Below are 23,582 nucleotides of genomic sequence, written 5' to 3'. Positions count from 1 at the left end.
AAAAAAATATTACTTTACACATATACTCTGTCTCACTTTTTATGCAATATGGCTTTACTGAGAGTGATGTATTTGTCTGGTAAAGACATGATTTCACTGACTGCCAAATATATATATATATATATATATATATATATACTATACAACCACAAGAAAAACTTTAGTTGGCAAATATCAGCATGATGCCATTGGTGCAGCTTCCACTGGACTTCATGCATTGCCAAAATTCTGTCTTACAATTCCTTTTTTTTTTCTGCATATCATCATTCCCAAGATATTTCATGTGCAGATGAAAGCTCAATTTCCCTAATATTTCAAAGGGCTCCTCATTATTTTTCTTATAGTTGTTTCAGGTGACAAGAATAATTAATAAATGCCACTGAACCCGCTATGCAAGCTTACAAGGTAAGCAATCAAGCACAATCAAAACCCCAAGGCAATGTGTCACTGGAGTTTGACTCGGGATGAAAGTCTGAGCAGCTCCAGAATTAGAATTGACTGCTCTTCTGTCTGGGTATGAGAGTCCTCAACTAACATTTATGCAATCCCAATGTATTTATGAAGAGGAGGTTCATGACCCTAAGCATTATCTATTTTACTTTAAACACCAATGCACATCAATACTATGAATTATTCAGGATACACTGAATTTCAATGTGTGACTTAGGTCAGGCTCCAAGATCATCATGTTTAAAATTCAGACAGAAGCTGTGCTTGAGGGGATTGTAAGAGGAAAGTATAACCTCTGGATTAATGAATATATTACTAAGGATTTTATCATCATCCTTTTTTTGTACATTCTGATCACAAGAATATGATAAGTACTGAAGTTAAAAAGGCTCAAATTCAAGCTTTTCATGCCCTAAGAAAAATTCAGAAGTTACATCCTCTGTGGTCTATCTGCATGCTCTTCACAAAGATGATCTGTCCTTCTGTCTTCCTTTGAATTTAATATAATTAGCAGTGACATGTGGATCAATATGGCTTAAGCTCCCTCATTCTTCAGCTGTTAGTTAGAAGGATCTTTAGAAATTTATAACTAGGAAGAAAAATTACTCAAGGATTCTATTTGTTAAAAATATATAATTTTATAATTATATAATTTTAACAGCCACCATCCAACTCAGTAGACTTAATATAATTTTAACCCCCTAGTAAATCTGGCAGCTAGTTAAATTTATTTATGTTAACTTAGTCCATACTTGATAATTTTCTCACTCTTCTTATTTTTTAATCTTTTGTTACAGAAGTGTTAATTGTCCTGGATTTTCATAATATAAGAGGAAGGCATGCTTGGATGACAAGCTTATTAAAATATTCTTGAAGAGCAGCTTTGCTTTATACTGACATTAAAAGCTTAACTGTCCTTCAAACATAAGCTTTCTTTCCATCACAAAATTAGAAAGCAAATAAAACAGCAACTATATTTTTTGTGCATTCAGTACAGATTCATAGTTAGATAGCTGTCTAGTAAATCACTATCTCCTCTTGAACAATGTTTTCTGAATTCTGTCGGACTTCTTTTTACATGACTGCTATGTTTCTGCTATTGTGGAAACAGTATTTTAGACCTCAATGGATTTTTTTTAGTCACAGCCTGAAGAAAATGTGATAGATAATTACACTGCTTAAGAAACTTAAACCTGAGACTAGTCTCCCTATCAAGGGGGAGAGAGAAGACTAACATAACAAGACTATTTCTGCACTATACTACAGTTAGTACTATAAACGATACACAGTTTTTATACTGTGAACTACTAAGGGTGCACAACAGTCATTTCTTACCTTCATGTAAATTGAGCACATGGAAATGTTACTCACTTCCTTCCCAGAGGCTTTGAGGAGAAGAGAAAAAAATATACATCCCCACTGTGAAGAATCAGGGACCCAAAACTTGATTTATGCCTCAGTAGACATACTTGAACATGGTCTAGATTACATTAAAAGATTTCAGAAGGTAACTTTATAGAACAAGATCCTTTGAAGCGACTTGGTGTGGGATGATGAATTATCCAGATTATGTGTTATTAATATGGTGCACATATTCTGAGTATGAATTTTAAAGCACTCACTGAGGATGGGGAGATGTTCTGTAAGGACCAAAAGACAGAAATCTTACACTCAGAATAAGCAGAGAAGGAGAGAGAGGGAGAGAGAGTCCAGAGTAAAAATATTGTCAGAAAAGTATTTGACCATCAGTGGTAGATCATCATGTTTAATTTTCCATGAGAAAGATTGTGGTTTCATACCAGGAAAAGATGCACTCTGGTTAATGTCTTGTCGTAAAGTAGAATACTTGCTTTCAGTCATCAAGTAATTTTTCCTTGAATTGCATTCCAATATCCAACAAAACTTTATCACTTCGAGTGATAAAATGTTTAACAATGATAATCTCACTATAACCATGCTCTGAGAGAATATGTAAGATTCCTGAGTAAGAAATTTGTCTGATTTTTTTCACAGTCCTGATAGATGTATACTGCTAGACCTTCAATTTACTTCACCTTCTTTGTAACTTTAGTCTGTTGTTAAATGTTTTATTATATTCTTTTGTATCTGATTCTTTTGCTGAAGGATAAAGACAGGGATAATAGCATGGCTTTAAAATAATATTCTATTGCCATATAAAAAAAGTAATGCAGCTGCATGTCCACTTAAGCTAAAAAGTAGGCAAAAGTCATTCTTTGATAAACTGTACAAATGAGCCAAGTGTGAATGTATAGATAAGATATAATATGCATATCTTTGTTATTGCTGTATTTAATTAAAATGACTCATGTCTGGGAATATCATCGGTATGATGATGATGAATAATAAGCTCAGTGATATATACAATATACCTCAAATTAACAAGATGTGTTGAATTCCCGCCTACATTTTTAAAAACTCATCCAAAGCTTGTTGAATCATTCCCTAATTACTAACAAAACAATGCTCATTAAGGACAGCTCCTTTTATTTTTATGAGAATTTGTTGATAGGATCTGATTTATATAGATGCTGCATATGTCTAGATCTGGAACACATTAGTTGAAATCAAGAACTGGAAGAATTCAAACAGAATTTAAAAACTAGTTAGTAGGGGGGTTTTTTAGTTAATTTACTCAGATACACAGATCTCACAGTGGTAATAAGAAATGAGAAAATTAAGTTCCTTTGAGCTTTTAGAATTCCACACAATGATTTGTGTTTGCTGTTGCTTTTTATAAGACTCTTTGTAACTGAAAACTGTTGGAATTTTGTGACCTTTACCTCCTCAGTGTCTACTGACAAAACCTTTCCCATCTTGTAAATATTGACCATCTTTTAATTTGTATTGAAATGTAGGATTTTACAATTCAGATTTAGAAATAGTGAAAAAAAAGCAAAAATAAATAACCATATATATAATTTTTAAACTATTATTCAGACACATAAGTAGATACTGTGACTGGTGCACAGATGAAGCTCTGCTATCCCAAGGCAAGAACTGAAAAAGAAGGGGGGAAAGAGGGAAAAAAAAAAACCCCAAAACATTGGGCAGCATTATTCTTTGTCTTTCTTGTTAAGTTTTAGGATTATTTATAGTAAAAAAAAAAAAAAAAGCTTGCAATTTTTATATCTATTTGTAAAATATGTGATACTTATGTGGCATAAATGAATAAAGCCAGTCAATTGTTAGTTATCGTTCTGACCAGAAATAATGTCACAATAAAGTCTGAACCAGGCTTCTTAGGAAGAAAAGTGGTTGCAGCTAAGTGAGAATCTCTTCTAATTTGTCTTTTAAATCTCAGAAATTAGATAGAAATAATTTGTTGTGATTGTGCAAATACAGGAGAGGACTTGGTATCTCAGGAGGACTCTTGCAACACTTCAAACCTTGATTTAGCATGAATGCATGCTTTCCTTAAGAAATTAATCTTTATGCCAGATGATAAACATGATTTTTTAATGTCTATTTATCCAAAGTGAAGGAGAGGAATGAGAAACAGGTAGACTGGAAAAAAAACCAAAAATCAAACTCCAGCCCATCCAACCCCCTCCCCACAAACAAACAAACCAAAACCTAAATTAACAGTCCACAAAGCAAAGTTCTAGGATTTCATTGTCAGGGTGTTAAACTGCTATACTTTCTAACATATCAATAATTTTTTAAGTGTTATATAAGCATATGATTAATGAATGCCATATAACATTGACACACTAGGCAATCCCGTTTATGGCTATTGGCTAGTAACAGAAATCTCAAGGTACTGGCTTACTAACTAAAGTTAAAATAATAGCACACTCAGTTAAGTTACAGATGGTAGGAACAGAAGCACTTTGAGCCAGCATAATTAATGTCAGCCATTTAAACTTAACTAACAACGGTTTTAGGTGGATTATGTTAACGTAGATGAAAAACTAGCAAGGTTCACATTAAACATGCCCCATGATACCTTGTGCTTTCCAAGAGTGGATTGGATTTGCCAGCAGTTTTATATCCCCCTGTGCTAACCATCCATGCAGAAAGTACAACTGTTGGTGGCCAGCTTAGAAATTCAAATGTTATACTTGAAAAACCAGGACAGCATGACTTCTTCATCAAGGCATCTTGCAATGGCTATAAAATGAAACCAACAGTGCCACAGTGCAAGCAGACAGAGTTCATGTAGTTTGTGCTGTTGGCAGTGAAGTGCCCTCTTGAATAAGCAGAAGTACAAACACAAGCATGCTATTCTGTGACTAGGATTCTCTCTAAACTGAATTTATTCCAGTTGCACGCAAGTCCTTTTATAATTAGTCATTTGAGTCATATGTTACCTTAGCTTTTGATATTTAAAATTACTATCTGCTATTATTAGGACACTGACCAAAAGAAATTGAATAAAATTGAAACCATGACCGTATGGAAAAAGAACTGGAGTGTAACAAAGACAGTCTAATAACTTTATCAGAAATTGCAGATACACAGTTGGAGAGTTACTGCAAACTCCATGGCGACAAATTCTTTCATAATCATCAAAGACCTTTAGGAGATCAAAAGCCCTCAGCTTGAAAACATTCAAAATAAACATTTGATTACTTCTTGGAAAAAAATAAGCCAAAACACGTTTTACCTGTAACAGTCTGCAACAGAAAGAATTCAGCAGTTTAAATTAGAAACAAAAATCTATGTCTATGACTGTATGTCATGTGTTGAACATCTTTCAGTGAGTGACCCCTGCCAGAAAGAACAACAAAGAACCTAATTACAATGGCACATATAAGGTAGCAAAAAAAGAAAGCTTACAAATTTCTTTTCTAGATATTATGAAACCAATCAAAGATAAAGTGCAGAAAAATCACCATAAACAGAGAATAGCAAAACTCGTTCTTGTGAGAATCCCATTTTACTACAGAGCATTGATACTTCTTACATATTCTTTTTCATTATGGTTCTTAGGCTGGTTTTTTTGTTGTTGTTTTGGGGTTTTTTGGGGGGTTTTGCAATGTTAATGTTTTACTTCATACTTCTTTTATTAAAATAGAGTGTGCAATCAAAATATGACTTTGCGTTCTGATGAAACATTCATAGAAAGATCCAGCTTAGGCTTCGCAAGTGTATAATTCAGAGAAGAAGAAGGAAGGGGAAAGAGTAAATGTGAGTCAATAATGTCCATGACACATGGGTTTACTTTTACTTGTTTTTAATTAGTACCACATATAATACATTGATTTAGATCTTTGACCTGTAGAGGGTTTTAGGTCCTTTCTTTTTGTGTTGTTTTGTTTTATGAGATGAAACATTCTCCACTACAATCCTAAAAGTCGAAAGGCAGGTTTCAGCATGAAAACTCCAAAGCATATCTTTAAAGAATGGTGTAATAAGACAACTTCTAAGTGTTATAAGAACTTCTATCCATACCTGCTTTTTTTAGTGCTTTTCTCACACAGGAAATTGCACACTTATTGCTACAATCATTTTCCCTGATTGAAGAGTAAAATGTTTCTGCTAATCAGTCATAAGTTGCTACCTCCCTTCAAGTAAATAGGGGAAAATCTTAGCCCTGTATATAAATACCTCATAGAAGGGAATGAAGATGTTGGAGACAGACTCATCTCACTGGTCAGTACCTAGTGACAGGATAAGAGGCAAAGGCCACACACTTAAATATAGTTAATTCCACTCCATTATATAAAAACAGTTCTTTTTCATTACTGTGAGAGTGGCCAAACACCAGCAAAAGTTGACTGTAGAAGCTGAGCGGATGAGAGAACTGGGGTTGAACGTGGAGAAGAGAAGGCTGCAGGGAAACCTGGAGGCTGCAGCCTTCCAGTACCTGGAAGGGACTTAAATAAAAGGAGGGAGAGGGACTCTTTTTATGGGCAGATATGACAGGACAAGGGACAGTGGTATAAACTGAAAGAGGGCAGGTATAGATCAGGCATTAGGAAGAAATTCTTTACTCAGAGGGTGGTGAAGCACTGGAACAGCTGAAGTTGTGGATGTCCTATTCCTGTGTTTTCACTTGATTTTAGCAGGAGCTTAGGACAACTGTTGGAATGTTTATCAAAACCTACTGTTGCATTCTTAAGAATTTAGGCATCAATCAAAATAATCCTTTTAGTAAATGAAAAGACATGGGTTTTTCATGAAGATGATTCATGGAAGGAATCTAGTTTTACATCCTCTGAGTATTAGTTTGGAGCAGTGTATTTCTAGTAACTACATGAATTAAGGTGAATTCTCTATGAATTATCCTCTATAAGTTAATTTTGGAGTGTACTTTCATGACCCCCCTTTTTTAAGTAATGAATGACAATTTCAGGTGCTTTGGTTTGGTATCTGAAGTCTGTTGAGCTGAACCAGAGATCTTTTTCAAATACAGAGTTGGAGATTTGTAGTACCTCTCAGGTTAACATCCTAATTCTAAAAATAAAGTGACAATGCATCATGTGATTTAATTCTTCAGACCCCTTGCTCATTCTACGAGAAAAATGGTAGACTTAGCCTGACCACTTACGTACACTACAAAATTCATCTATTTACATAGATTCTCTGTATCTGTATCAGTTGTTACTATCAAAATTTTGATTACCTAAGAAAAAGATGCAAAAAATCCAGCACACATTGTAAGATATTAAGCAGAGTGAATCGAATAGCCATGGAAATGTACTAAAATATTTATATAGTATCTGTTAATTAATGCTCAGTGATTCTTCCCCAGTAATTATGTATCTTTAATTAAGTTCTAAGTTCTGTATATCCAAATTAAAAGTATTAGTTCCACTGTAAATAATCTAATCTTTAGACATCTACCTTTTACAACAGTTTAAGAAGACAAATACCTTTTGGAAACACATAAGCAGATTCTTTATTTTCTAAATCTGCTATGCAATTTTATAGTATCTCATATCTGATTTATAATTTTTGAGCTGCTTATAATTCTTTTAATTAAGGAATATCACATAGCAAAGAACAGAAGTGATTCAATATATTGCAAAATAAAGCACAGTCTAAGATCATTATTTGATTTCAAGAGCAATGGACAGATTCATCCTTGATCTGCCAGCAGAATTCAGTGAGCAATGCAGCTCACTCAGTGAATTCAGCTAAAGCTTAGTCACAGTACAGTAAAAATTCCTTCAGTAATAACTGGATTACCAGTGCTGCTTTTCTCTTCCTCCATTAAGGGTTATACCAAAACAAAAAACCAAAACCTACAACTTCAAATGTTAGTTATGCATTGTGGTGAGCCATGGCTCTCGCCAGGGTGTCCTGGGCCCCGTTGGACAAAAGGTCCAGTGGTTTAATTCTAATGAGGCCCAGGAACCCTAAGATAGCTGCCCACCACAACACAGACACCCTCAGGCTGTCCGGAAAGAAACTTTGTTGGCCAAGGCGGGAAAGATGTGGCACCCTGCACATCTGCAATGGCCACCGCTCTCCCCTGCCTTGGTTCCCCCATCACTCTGCCACTGCCCCGTGCTCACCCTCTCCGCCTACCTCTCTCCCCATTGGTTAAGTTGTATGAATCCCCGCCTATGTAACACCCCTTGTCTGTTCTGTTGTTGGATGTTCTATGATTGCTCTGCCCTGAGCGGTGGGGTAGAAAACCACTTGTCAGAGACTTTGCTTTCCTTTTCTCGGCCCCTCTCTCCCCCTCTCCGATAAATCCGTTCCTGGCCCCCCGAGAAAGGTCCCTCATTGCTTCATCTCTCCTTGCTCCTTCTCCGTTGGTGGCTAGAGCAAGCCTTGCTTCCAGCTCCCCCTTGGCACCCATCCTCTGCTACTGTGGCAGGCAAGGCTATTGGCCAGTGCCTGGCCCCTGAGCTAGCCCCCCAGCCGGCACCACGGCTTTTATGTGTCCCAAATGCCTCAAATGCTATTTGATGTATTAATGTATTTGTTTGTAGTAAAGCTAAAATAATTGTTATATTACAGGTCTAATGTATTTGCAATATAAAATAAACCCACCATTAGTTAAAAGCCATAAGATGACTTGAAATGGCTTTAAAGAGGGCTTTAATGCCTTCTCTCCTTACTTTGCAAGTCTGTGTGAAGTCAGTACATCATAGGGCAAGCAACACCAAAATGACCTTCCTAGTTTTACAGCCTGCAATGGAGGAAAAGAATCTGTACCAGGACTGTTCTCTCGAAACTACGAAGCTGCGTCTTGACAGGACAAAATATTTTGTAATGCTGTCAGTGTGCCAGTTCTCTTCCGTTTGAGAAACATACTACTTGGCTGAAAGTGGCCTATGTTGCCTTTATAGTAACTGAAGTCTTGAACTGTGGATATATATACATATTTCTGATAGTACACTAGTCCTTTATATATGTGTAGCTATCTATCTGCAAGAAATATTTCAAGAAAAAAAGTTATTGAAAATTGATTGAGGAAAACTGATGACAATTTATCCACTTTTCAGCTGGTAATGCTAAAGGAAAATATAAGAAATATGTTAGCATAAAATTAAGGGAAACAGAAAAAAAAACTAATCCTAGAAAATTCACAGTATTACTCTATTGTTGCATAATAAAACCAAGGAAGTAAAATATAAATAAGTCATCACTGAGTTTAAAGATGTCCAATTCAAGTTTCTATTATGTTAATTTGATGAGATTTCGGAGCTCAATGCAATATTTAAATTATAATCTTGGTTTCCATGAAATTATGAGGCTGAAGCTACACACTGTGGCATGTTTTGCTTTTACAGATTTTTTTAAAAGAAGTCATTAATTGAAAATTACTTCTTTTAACTACCTGGTTGCTATTTATAAATTGTTGTGCCACGAATAACCAGGTATGGCTATATTTAATAGTGAAGCTCTTAAAATTTGAACAATACTTGCATTTCTTTCACACTGTGAACTAAGTTTTTAATTGTAACATACAATTGTAATGAAAAAAATTAAAAATTAATTAATGTACATCTTTTTCAGACAGAAGTGTTTTTTCAATCAAGCATACATAGAACAGGAAGGACTTGTGTAAGAAGAAATGTGAACACTTAGAGTGCATTGTCAAATGCAACCATGAAGAAATAAAAATGGAAGTGGAATGTAAACAAGAGTCATATAACAGATTTATAAGGCATCAGAGTTTCAAAGTTAATTTGGTTACATTTTTAATATTTACTTGACCTACCTACAGCTCTTGTTTGGTATTCTTCAAGTGAATGTTGTTTCTATTTCCTTATTCTTCTACATGGAAAATTATCTTTATGAATGTAGCACTGATTTCTACTATCCTCCTGATGTGTGGCTTAGTAGAAAAAGAGGATATCTTGCTTGTGGGTTGCAAGCAGTTGGAAAAAAAACAGTAACCCAACCAAATGAAAGAAAAGTCCACACCAGGGCATTAAACGTTCTCCACTAACTAGAAGTCAGGATAAGCAAGAGAAATCCTTTTTCATTGGCTTCAAAATCCTTCTGCAAAATGTATGAAGTGTTTAGTTTTGAGCTTTTCTTGGAGGATATCCAATTTCCAGGTGTAATCCAAGATTCATAATTTTTTGCATTACTGCACTAAATTTGCAAGTACAGCTAGCTCTCTCTGGATCAAATGCTGTTTCTAAACAAAAGATGCCAGCATCTGATGTCAGTGTTGCTCAGTGCCTGATTGCACTTAACACCACCATGTGCTGCCAGATCATTTGTCTGAGCTGGCTGTAATGGAACAGTTAGGTGCAATTTAGTATTCAGAACAGTGCTGAATGCAATAGGACATTTTAAATAGTGCTAATGTCGCAGTTAGCTTTGTTTCATCTTGGTTGTGGTTTTGGGTTTTATTTTTTTTTCAATAGCTAGGTGATATGTATGAATATAGAGATACTGGATTAAATTAAAAAAATAGAAAATATGATCAGATTTAGTCTGCATGTGAACCACTTATGTTTCAACAAATCTTTTTTTAAAGGGCTCATTTTAATGACTGAAAACAATAAACTTAAAATGGAGAAAGGTGAAGTTCACAAAGGTTGAAATTAAAAGCATTCACATTCCTTGTTCCACACATACATATTAAAAAAAAATGCTATGTCTTTTTTATCCTTCAAGGAAAGGTTTTCCTATTTCCAGAAGTAATTGTGAATTTTCCAGTTAATAGATCTTATTTTAGAAATTGGGTATTGTTAGAAATCTTAGCCTTGCAGAAAACTGTACATGAACTTCTAAGAAATGGATGTTTCTTGCAAAGGCAAAATTTTTAACATACACTCAGGCAGCTAGTGACGCTGAAAATGGAACACTCAATTTGTTTTTAAAGTAGAAAGCCACTACTCAGATTTTCTCTGTGTGACTTAGAAAAAGTATTTAAATATATTCTCTATGCCACCTGTTCTGCCATGTTGAGCATTGGATTCTGAGGTACGATTCTGTCCTTTTGTAACTGTTCTCAGTGACATATCTCTGTGATAGACTACAAATTGTTGAAATTAAATTTGGGACATCTTCTTAAAATCCTTTGAGGAATTCCTTGATCTCTGGATAACCCATAAGGCTTTTTTGCTTTGTTATGTTTTACTTCTGTCTGGAAGAATTTTTCCCCTAGGTTAGCTAAATGAACAAATTATTACTTTTCCAACCACCAATAAAATTCTCTTAAGAGATACATTCCAATACTTTAAGCATTTTCCTGGTTTGAAGGAGACATGTTCAAACTGATTCCTAGAATTTACAGGAAAGGGACCTTTATCAAGGAACATGTGCATGTCATATATCCAAATAGAGCTAGTCCTCTAGGTGTTTGCTGTGATACAGCTACTGTGAGTAGTGGATAGAAGAAATAACAGGCAGACTTTTTGTAAGGGCATGGCAAAAACATGGAAGCATGACTCAGTCCTCTGCAGGCAACTAAATAGGATTCATCTTACTTAACTCCAGACATTTGCAGATGGGACTAATCCTCTTTAATAGTCAGTGGCAAAATGAGGCACTTTTGACCAATATTTTCAGTTTACCTCGAGATGAGAGAATTCATGGACTCAACATGACTGTACTTTTCCCACTGGTTTTAAAATAAAACTAGAAAAATAATTTTAAAAATCCCATGTGTATACATATATCTGGTCAGCTGAGTATGATTTCCAGAAACTAAAAGATCTCATATTCCAGTGAAAACATAACTTAGTTAGGTGGGAAATATGTCCTTCATTCATGGGAATTACATTGGGATTTTTTTCTAGCAGCAATTTGCCTGGCTTGAAATACCATTCTTAAAGACAAGTTAGTGCATAACATATTATACTACATATTCAGTGACAATTCAAAGCCAGACAGTTGGTAAAGGAAGTAACTGCTCTAGGAGTTATAAGCATACTCCTGAAATCTTAACTACCAAGACCTTTACCTTTTTTATTTATCATGTCCCAGTCTATTATATTTCATTGAATTTAAGCTTCTTGTTTATGTGCTGTCTTTTGTCCAAATAGGACAAAACTTGCCCAAATCATAAACCATATAAGGTGGCACCCATAAGCTACTGCTGGTTTACTTAGTAATTCTGAAGTATGAGCCATATGGTTGAGCAAAATTATTTTTTAAGAGAAACCCTCTAATAAGATGTTGTGCTTTTAAGACCAGCTGGAGAAGAAACACCATGTGGTCACTCACCCGACCCCCCCTTCTCATCACCCCACCCCAGTGGAATGGGGAGAAGAATCAAAGTAAAACTTTCATGTTGAGATAAGAAAAGTCCAATAATAGAAAATAAATTAAAATAGAGTAATAAAGGTAAATAATAATGATAATAAAAAGGAAAAAAAGTGATGCACAATGCAGTTGCTCACCATCTGCTGACCAGTTCCAGACCCCCCTTCCCAAAAGCAGATCAGACACCCTTCTGGGTAACTCCCCCCAGTTTATTTACAGGGCATGGCATTCTATGGTGTGGACTATCCCTTTGAACAGTTCTGATCACCTGTTCTAGCTGTGCTCCCTCCAGTTTCTTTTGCACATCTCCTCACTGGCAGAGCATGAGACAAGAAGGAAAAAATAGTCCTTGGCTCAGGATAAACAAAACTTAACAAGAAACAAAACATCAGTGTGTTATCAACACCATTCTCATTCTGAATCCAAAACACAGCACTGGAACAGCTACTGAGAAGAAATTAGCTCTACCCTAGCTGAAAACCAGGACATAAAATTTCAGGTTAAACATGAAAAGGAGAAAAAAGAACATTTCTGCATCATGTGAAGGAGTTCAAAAGGCAACTTGATACACCAAAACCCATTCAGACTGATTAGAAAACAAGCTTTGGTCATTCCTGATTTACTCTCATGTCAAAGCAGCTGACAGATGGCTAACACAACTAACAAGAGCAACAGGACTGCAGAGCCGCATAAACCACTAACTCTGACACTTAGGATACTAACAGGATATTAATATCTTAGGTGGATTCTTATCCCCTAACCCTGATGCAACATTTATAGCCACCACACACACTTATATTTGAACTTTCTGCCCTTGTGACTTTCTGACTTTTCTGTGCCTACGCTCAGTCTGCCTGCTACATCACTTTTTCTTTCTCTGTATGAATTGAACAACCCTTTTTGTCACTTGTAAATTAAATTCTCTCAGAATATTTCTACATTAAGAATCAACCATTATTATATGGGTCTGTAAGGTACTCCAGCAAGATTCTTACATATTAGTAGTTCCAAATTACTCAGTCATTCTCAAGGAGTTTAGCCTGACACTTCCTTAGTAAAATATTGCCTTAAATTCAGCTTTAGGGTAGATCTGCTGAACTCTATCCTGTTAACAAATTGTTAATTGAATAGTACCCTTTTTCTTGTTTTGCTTGACTTCAAAACTTAATAACAATTTTTTATTCTTCCTTGCAACCAACATGCAGCATTACAAATCAATTTTTTACAAGTACCTCCTCTTGTTTAAATATTGATGTGCAGGATTTGAAGCAACTCTCTTAAATTGCAGAACACTATGACATTTCTTTTATTTGTATTTTAGCTAAGGAATTCAGAAGAGGAACATGACTTAGTGAGCAACATCCAGGAAAGAAACAGTCAAGTCAGCTATAGTTCACACAGATACTGCTGAATGTTTTGAATTTCAGGAAAGTCTGTCAAGACAACAGCATCTATTCCTTTCCAGTTTGATTCTTTAAGCTTTGTGACAGTCTGACTGATACTACTACTCATGCATTGAGTAACTCCTGTGCAATGAGATTAGAGATGCATACAGAAGGATTATTTCTTGTGTTTTTATTCTCTTCTGACCTTATTCCTACACATAGCAAATGTACTAAGCTGCAAGATTTAACATAAAGAAAAACTAAGTTTTATTTCAGATGAAAAGTCAAAATTCAACATCGGTATGAGTTAATTGCTATTCTCTCAACTTGCCATAGTAAGCAAACAATGCATTTCTTTTCTTATTTTATTGGTAGCACTCTTCTTATTTCAGTTCCAGGTGTGTGATTCATCCCATTATGTTTCCATGATAGCAACTAGGTCATAATTTTCTGACTACATCATGGTGTCCAACTCCTTTTGCTTGTTTTCCATGCCCTGTGCATTGGTGTAGAGACACTGCAGCTGGGCTATCAGCCTCTTCACCTTTTGGGAAGAGCCTTCCCTAATTCCTTTGGGACAATTTATCTCTGCTGCTTCCCAAAGAGTTGGTGTTTCCTGGTTCCTCTCTGACACTCAGAAATATATCCCCTCCCCTGCAAAAACTAATTAAAATATCTAGTAATAAGTCCAGCCAGTTTGCTTCCTAGAACACTCTTATACCCCTTGGTCAGGTGTGCCCCATCCACTGTCAATAACTCCAGTCTCTCAAAGGTGAATCTGAGATCATACTGCTCCAAACCATGACTGTACCACCAGCCACTCTAGTCATTCATCTGATCCGTGCATCTCTTTCCTCCTGGGTCCCAGTCTCCAAATGGGAGGATAGAGGAGAGCACTACCTGTGATCCTGATCCCTTCAACTTCTTTCTGAGGGACATGAAGTCCCTTTCAATATTTTGGAATCGTCTCATTGCAGCTATATTTGACCCTATGAAAAAGAGTAGGAGTAGATGATAGTCCTCTGACTTTACTAGGCTTGGTAGCCTCTTTGTGGCATTGCTACTGCAGGCCACAGTAGGCAGCAAACTCATTTAGAGAGCAGTTGACCAGACAGTAAATGGATGCTTCAGGGCCTCTCAGTGACAAGTCTCTGCAGGAACTTATGCCTTCTGATCAACAAATCAATGTGATTATGCAGAAGCATTTTATGGTTTAAAATACCGCTGTGTTCACACCTCTCACAACTTTGACATAATACCTTACTTATACATTTCACTTGCTTATTTTATACTACTTACACATATCACTCTACTTATACATTTTCTTACTTACACCTTTTACATAACACAATACTTACATATTTTATTTACTTATACATTTTGCCTACTTATATACAATACACTACTTATACATACTTATACACATTGCTCTACTTATACATCTTACAACCATTACATGATACTCTGCTTATACATTTTACAACTTATCCACAATACAGTACATATACATTTTGCACCTGCTGTGCATGAGATCTCACATTACTTGATTGGTTTCTCTATTTTGTCCATGAACGCCACACACACTTTTCTGATGATATGATTGGTTTTAACCTAGTGCAGCACAGTCCTTTTTTATCTATTCCTTGCTGTCTTGGTATTTAGTTTTTCAGCTTCTTCTTTCCCAATTTAGCACAGTTTACCTTTCAGGCCTTGATGAATTCCTGAGGGCTCTAACAGGTGAGACTCCTGATCCAGGCAAGCAGAGTCCAGATGATAACAGCAACAAAACCCATCCAGTGATCAGCAGCCAAGTTAGTCCAGGAAATCCAAGCAACAAGCCAGCAAGCACCAGAGAACAAATAAGCCTATCTCACCTCAAACCTTCAGACTGGAGCTTAAAAACCCTCTTGAGGCTGATGTGCTGCAGCTGAAGGTGGAAAGGCCAGGTGAAGCCAGTGAGGGTAATTCCAGCCTGGTCCCAGTCTGAGGGCTCTGGTAAAAATAACTAAAAATGGCTTGGCTGGGGGCACGTTATCAAGGTTCAAATACTTTACAACAGCTCTCTAGTTGCTAGCACTTTTAGTGCTTTTTTGGTGGTACTCATTCTAACATGGATGGTTGATCGTACTGATGCCATGATGATTTTTTGCCTTTTCTTTTATACCTTTTTATAACTTTTGTATTCTTAGTGGTTTTTCGCCTACATTCTTGGACTTGTCTGTCAAGCTAGGAGACTAAACATTTTAGAAGCCTCGTAGTTAGGGATCAGAATGCTCCAGACCCCAAGGTCCTCTCCAGAACACATTTTGTAAACTAAGATAGAACCATCCAGGGGAAGGTTCCTTGGGGAGGGAGGCTCACTCCAGATTGGAGGATCTTTGATAGATATGCTAATTAGTAAGACCTGTAATGTTATATTCGATCTATTGTGGCTGTGCATTGCAGTGTGCATTGGGGCGTGCATTTCGGTGCATTCGACCTGGACGTGTGCACCTAAGGACTCTTAAAATAAATACAAAGGTAAAATCCCTTTTTCCCTTCTAACTGTGTTTGATTCTTGATTTTAAGACCAGGAAAAGGCATCAGTACCAACTTTTTAACACTGTCATTTTCTTGGTCCTGGCTGCTTAATGTGGCATCTTCTCCTTCCAGGTCCAGAGCATCCTATCTATAACATTAGGGCACATTGGTAACAGGAGGGAGATTCTTCCTTCTGCTTTGAGCAGAGATGAGAGTCCAGTCTCCTGTCTCTTGTGAATCATCCAAGTCTGTCAGTTCAGTTTTGGAAGCTAACTTACCTGCTGCTTGCAAGGACTTTAGGCAGGACTGTCACTCTGCTGGTGTCAGTGATTAATTCTGACTCAGTATCATGCATCATCTCCTATTTAGATCCCTGCATAGCACATGGCTGATGAGCTCTTCATACAACATGGCAACCTCCTCAAAAAGCTTATCCAGCTGGGCACACTTGCACCCACAACACCCAGATTCATTGGGAAAGTATTGCTACTAAGAAACAAAGCCAGTCAGGTTTTACAGAGTTCAGAAAATTCCTGTGTCTAATTGAGCTTTCTTTGCTTTTATTTTTCTTACTTACAAGAATGTGTACCAGGCATTTTTTCTTATTATTCTGATGCTTTCTTTGTTTACACTATCCTTTAAATTGAAACCATTTTCAGGAGTGATGTTGAAAAGCATCATAAATGTTAGTGTGGTTCTGATAAAAATAGATTTCCAGCGAATTTCTGAATTATACTTTATGTACTAACACATATGTAGGAGTAAAGCCAGTGTCTGATTGGCTGAGAAAATTGGAAAAATTTCCACACTTGACTTTTCAGTCAAATTGGCATTTGCAGATCTTTCCAAATGACACATCCCCTTCTACACCGTGCAGTCACTTTTATTTCTGCATTATGGCAGCTGGTGTTCATGTCTGAGATAAAAGCACTTCAGTTTGCCTTTTCTGCTGCTGTTGTTAGCATCAGCATTTGATGTTTTGTGCTGGATGCAAAGGTTCTTTCAGTGTAGAGACTGCTTGCTACATAACAGTAATTTGTTAAGCAAATTTTACTGCTTCAAAACAATATTTTGACAGCTCATAATGTTTCCAAATGTTATTTTCAAGTAATTACTGTACTTACTTTAAAACATTTTAAATGGAAAAATGATTTGTGATGTTTCAAAATTTGTATGCCTAGTTTTCTGTGTTTTTGTCAATAAAATGCAAATAAATTTTTGTAAATATTTAAAATTTTAATTATTTTTCATTCTGCTAATGCATATTTCTTATATGTATATGTGGTAAATTCTGCACAGCTGAACATAGGTGAATAAAAAGGTACAGGTTGTGGTAAAGAACATTTATTCTTTTTGTTATTGATGAATTTAACACCTTTATAATACAGAAATAAATTCTAAATAGTGTCAGGATTTTAAATATATGTTAGAGCACTTTCACATTGTTAAATAATTTTATCATTATATTTATTGAAATTTAGACTATTAACTGACATTTCATGCTGTATATCATTTGTCAGTATAGCTTGCAATGCTCTGCAACATAGTTTGTTCCAAGAATATAACATTTCCTTGAAAACTCTATTGGCTTCCTAGGCCATATTTACTATTTTTTTTCTGACTTGTGATCCTTAGTAATTTCTTAGTGGGAAAGGTAATAGCTGCTATCCCATTATCCATGCTACTGATACTCAATTTCATTTTTTTTAATGTAAACTTTTATTGCATCTAAGTATTTTTTGGCTATTTAGAAAGTTAAGAAACATGACATACTAAGAATGATTATAAAGACAGAGAATATGTTTTGTGAGAAATTGTTTTTTCTTTCACACAGAAAATATTCTATCACTACTCTGTGCTTTTTGTTTATATATTCAGCCTCATAATGGAGATGTAGTCGTCACTTCACAAACCATGAAAAAGACATGTAGTCAAAGAACAAGAATGAGAACATGTGAGAATTGAAGTGTCACCATTTCTACCACAGATTTATGTGTTTTGAAGCTGATCCTTTACTTCTTGCAATGGCTTTTTATTTCTGAATTACTTTAGGGGACACAAGATGTTTCTTCCTCATGCTGTTTTTTGGACTTAGATTTGCATATTATCCTGGCAAACAGAGTTATAAATGGCATCAGTGATTTATTCTATTTTTCAGCAGACCTTTTCATACAGCCTAATTTGTTTCTTCTCCTCAGAAAATAGAGGGCAGCTGCCTAAGCAGCAAGTGCCAGAGTCCCTACAACATCCGGAAGGAGGATGTTGCTGCCAATGAAAACTGATGGAAAAATGGGAAGCAGCACCTGCTGCCACCACTCTGCTTCTTTCTGTTTTCACTCTTCCTTTCATCCTCCAGTTCATCTGCTCATGATAGCAGCAGTAGTAACAACCTCTTATGCAGCATATTAGAACAGGAATATGTGTTCAATACTTGCTACAGCATAAAGCCAGAATTTCAAAAGCTCTCTATAGACTGAGACCCACTGAATTTGGAACTCTAAAACATACTTGTTCTCCAAAGCCTTTGAATATCTACGTGATCTGTTATAAGTTATTATCACAGGGCAAAGACAGGAAGTGGATTTATGAAAAAGTAGACTTCAAGTAATCTGGAGACATATCCACTACTAACAACAAATTCAATTTTTCAGATAGAGGACCATTGACCCTTTGATAGTGTTTGACGGAAGAAACATCTGAGACATTATTCAAAAAAAGGCATAGGTGAAAGAATTTCATCACCAATATTGGTCAGAATCTGTTCTAATACAGCAGAAGGAGATCATCAGTGAATAAGCATTTATAAACAGAACAATTAGGAAGCCAATAGGTGTGATGGGTTCCAGATCCTTGTTCTATTTTGGGGGTTTTTTGGTGTGTTTTCTTTCGTTTTGTTTGGTTTTGGTTTTTTTGTTGTTGTTTTGTTTGGTTGGCTTTTTTTTCTTTTTTCCCTTTTTTTTTATTTTTTTTTGGGTTTGTTTGTTTTTGGTTTTGTTTTTGTTTTGGTTTGTTTTTTTTCTGGAATAAAAATTCAAGAAAAGCCTACAAATTGAGGACATCCAGAGTTCCCTTTAGAAAATTTTTTTCGATAATATCTTGTGCTCATATTCTGTAGGTAGATGAATGCATTTGTATATCCTTGAACTGTATACAATCTAGAATTCATTTCACTTCAGTGTTTCAATTGCTTCAGTGGGTCCAGTTCTTGAGTTACTAAAACACTTTCATATGACAAACTCATATATGATTTTTTTCTCTTCATCTAGTCCTAATTTTATTGGGAACAACATAGGCATGGAAATAGAGAAGCTGAAAAGACAAGCTAATAGACAGGTAAAAAAAAAATTACTTTTCTGAAATGTAAGATGCTATTACAAAATAAAAAATTATTCACATGGGACATATAGTTCACGTGGGACATTGATAGTCTTGTGTACTTTCATAATGGAATCCTTTCAAAAGAGGAGAGAAAACCACAAATACAATAGAGTACGTTAAAAGGTGGTTTAGAAAAGTAGTTTAGAAAACTGGTGTTTGAACACAAATCTAACATTTTTCAAAGTTGGAAACAGAAAGCCAAATGCAGACAGATAAATTCAAGAAGTAGTAAACTTTTCAAATTTATTCTCTAACAAGTATGTATTTAACATCCACAATAGTATCAAATGTTCAGCATGAAAAGTCTGTATCCATTCTAATTTCAAAGAAACTTTCTTTAATCTCCCACTAAAGAATCTCAGACTGAGTTTGTGATAACATTATTGCTTTATAGATTAAAATAGCTTAATCAAATATAGAACAACTTTTACCTTTGAAACTATTTCCTTTGAAAACATGTTTAATTCCAAATCACTCTACATTTCCCTGTGAAAAAATGTTTCTGAGAAAGTTCTCACCTGCCTTTTGAAAAAGGTCTAAAGAAGAAAGAATCACTGAAGTGTATAAAGTGTTTGAAAAAAAAAATATGAAAGAGACAGAAAGATGGAGGAACTATTTTTTCATATGTTTGTGAAACTTTATTAAATGTTGTACCTGTTAACAGTGAAACTTCTGCAGTCTGGCAATACACTTTTTTAAAACAAAGACTGAGAGCTGACAATGGAGAAAAAAATATAAACTATTAAATCTGATTTTCATAGATTAATGAATAAAAACGCTTCCATATTTTGTGTTCTCAGACACTTAGAAAGTAACTTTGTCTTAATATTTTGCTGGTACAACTTGTGCGAAGGATACATAGAAGTAGACTTTGCAAATATTTTTAATATCATGGTAAATGTTTGAAACATATGAATGAAAATAAGGCAACAAACAGGAATTACAGAATCACATGTAGGATACAATTTTCTAAGTACCCTTTGGACTTCATGATCTGCAAGAAAAAAATCTGAGGAACAGGTAGGCTAAGAGGGTACTTGGGACTGAATTCAGAAGTTTGTGCATGCTGATAAGTACCATGATATTTATTTTTGAGTAAGCCAATGCATCATGTATTTTGAATCTTTGATAGGGGAATAAATGAAAAAAGAGAAGATCCGAGCTGTTTGGCTTTAGATTTCTCCTGCCTGAGCGTATCTGCAGCAGGACCTCCAAAATTTCTCCTGCCTGAGTGTATCTGCAGCAGGACCTCCACCTGCAGTGTGTCTCCAGGCCCCAGCAGTTTCAAATTTATTTCTGAAATATGTCTGAGTATGGGTGCTGTGTGCTTGTCTGATGCTCTGAAGTTTTAGTGCATGATGGGCTACTAACAGCAGTTTGAGCTGTCTGGAATGGGATGTGACAATCATTTGACAGTTCACTGTCCCTTCCCACACAGGTTACCCCTATAGTCCACCGCTACTTAAACTCCGTAATTTTTGCTAAGTACAAAGATAAAGTTGATTAGAAATTGCTGATGATTACAAATTAGTGTAATAACATGCCTGATTAACACTATGTATTAAGCAAAAAAACTACAAACAGAAAGTTCTAAGGTTAAGCATCAAATAGTCTAAATATACTGTTTGGATTTGATACCAGGAAAATGTTCTTCATGCAGAGGGTGGTTGGGCATTGGACCAGGCTCCCCAGGGAAGTGGTCACAGCACCAGCCTGACAGAGTTCAAGAAGTGTTTGGACAATGCTCCCAGGCACACGGTGTTATTCTCAGTGTCAGGAACAGGAGCTGATGATCCTGATGGGTCACTTCCAACTCAGATTATTCTATGATTCTATTTATTTAGTGGTTATTTACCATGACGTTAGGTTTCTATGTTACTTACTTACATGTTGAGAAAAATGTACTTCTATTTATTAGATGCTCAAGGGCAGAATAGGGGGAGTCTAAACCAACCAGAGACTAATTAATGGAGCAAGAGATGTAAGAGGTAAACTGCAACTACACGTGATACATTGTTACGTAAGTCTGAGTAGCTGAGACATTTTTAAGTTAGACCAACCACTATTAATGAAAATAACCCTACCAATATTCCCACAGTAAAACACAATAAGCATCAACTACAAATTTGCATCTGCACATGAAGTCCGGTGCCCTGATTTCACAGGAGAGGCTGGAGCAGGTGTCCAACAGAGCATTTGAACCAGCTTCAGACCGCAGCAGCACTAGAAGGAAGCAGTGAGTGACAGTATTGGAGAGTCCCTGTTCAAGGAGATGCAGTACATATTTGCTGATTTGAACAGCTGTCTAAAAATTTTTCTGCTTGCCAGAAGCTTGAACCCAGAACATAGTGGGGAGGCTGTCAAAATTCATCTGGCCTTTGGACTATAATGCCCTGATACTCTTTCATATGTGCACCAACAATAATACTAGGGAAGACCGGGAGCATATCATGGTAATGGGCTCTAGGGAAAAGGAACAAGAATGGTTTCCTACTTGAGCCTAATGCTGCAGGTGAAGGGCTTGAGGAGGAGTAGATTTATCCTGTGTGTCAACATCTGTTTGCAAAGTTTGCGAGTTTGTGTCAACAAAAGAGATTTGGGTTTTGCTATCATGCCTTTGAGGACTGAGGACTGCTAGGAAGTGACCTAAGATCTACCTGTTAAAGTAGGGGAGAAGCATTTTGGCAGGCAGATAAGGAATCATTTTAACTAGGAACAAAACGGAGAGGAGGAGGAGGAGGATGCAAAATCAACCAAGGAAGTGGTGGGTTGAGTGGTTTAGGGTACTGTGGGCAAGAGCAACCTCCTGTTCAACAAAAGTGCTGCACATCATGCTGTCACCAGAGCTGCTCATTTCAGCCATGGAGAGTTCACTCCTTCCAAAAGGAATGGATGTTCAGAATCTTCTAAAATCTGTTAGGCTTTTTGTGTTTTGATTATTTTTGCTGTGGTGGTGATTTTTTAATGTTTTGAGGACTGCTTTATTCTTGAAGTCATAAAGTACTGGGTATGCATTTGTGGAAAAAAAATGTTATCATGAGAAATAAGAATATTTCCTCACTGCTTATAGAGTAATCTCTACATATGTTACTTCTATGAACTGCACAGTAATTGTTCTGCTAAGAAAGCACAAGTGAGCTGACCCTGAGTTTGCATTACAGATGATAAGTCATTGGAAAATATTCCTACCAACCTTAGGTTATATGAATCAAACCAAAATATGAATATATGAAATCATAAATAAGTTGTGGGGGTTTTTTGAGTTACACAGAAATCTTTTTAAGAAAAGTTAAGTAGGAACTCAGTAAACTTCAACACTTGTATATTATCTTGACATATTCACAAGCAGATTGCAACAAATTACACGTTACTCAAAAGTTATTCATAAATTCCAGTAAAGTCCATAGACATTCTGAATAAAATTCTGCTTCAAATTGTAATGTACTTTTCGTTGGATTTTTTTTTTTTTCTTTTGTCTGCAGAGGTGGACTACTGACTGTCTAATGAAAATTCTGTGAAAAGTCTGCCCACACAGACTTACTTCTGGGAAAGAGAATTTTGTTAGTCAGATATTTGTTTTCTTTATCCTCTGGAATTTTATTGTGAAATGCAATAGAATCTAGGTTTCAAGTTCTGAATGTTACAGGTGAATATGTAGTCAGAATTTACTGTTCAATAAAATCACGAACAATTTTCACACAGGGGCCTAAGAAATACTTGTTGAAACACTCTCTGTGTTTAGCAAGTCCTATATTAAAGGGAAAGGTTCACAGAAGTATTGTGAACTGCCAATTTTTTTCATGTAAAAACAATTCTTGCTGAAAATATTTTCTTTTTTCTTGATAAAATTTACCCTATGTCTATTCTGAAGTCACATGGTAATATACAAATATTCAATTTAGCTTTCATTGACCATCTTAGATACTTGCAGCACTCTCATTTATGAATCCTGTTGTTCACCACAGTGCTGCTTAATTTTATGAGCAGTGGAGAGTTTTTTACAACTTCCCTGTCTGGCCTCATGTTCTCTTTTTCAGTTTTTCCTCTCTCTAGATGTTACAGCTGTTTGACATTTCATTTTCTATAATAACATCTGTCTTCTAACTTGCCATATACTACCTTTTTTTTTGGACCCTGAGAAACTTCCACTGTTTAAGATTAAATTCCTCAGTAAGAGCTATGAACACTGACTATTTCCTGGTA

This window comes from Corvus kubaryi, unplaced genomic scaffold (genome assembly GCF_017639235.1).
Source record: "Corvus kubaryi isolate FWS band 111438036 unplaced genomic scaffold, C.kubaryi_AGA036_p1.0 133, whole genome shotgun sequence".
Lineage (NCBI taxonomy): Eukaryota > Metazoa > Chordata > Aves > Passeriformes > Corvidae > Corvus > Corvus kubaryi.
Note: the sequence above shows the minus strand (reverse complement) of the source record.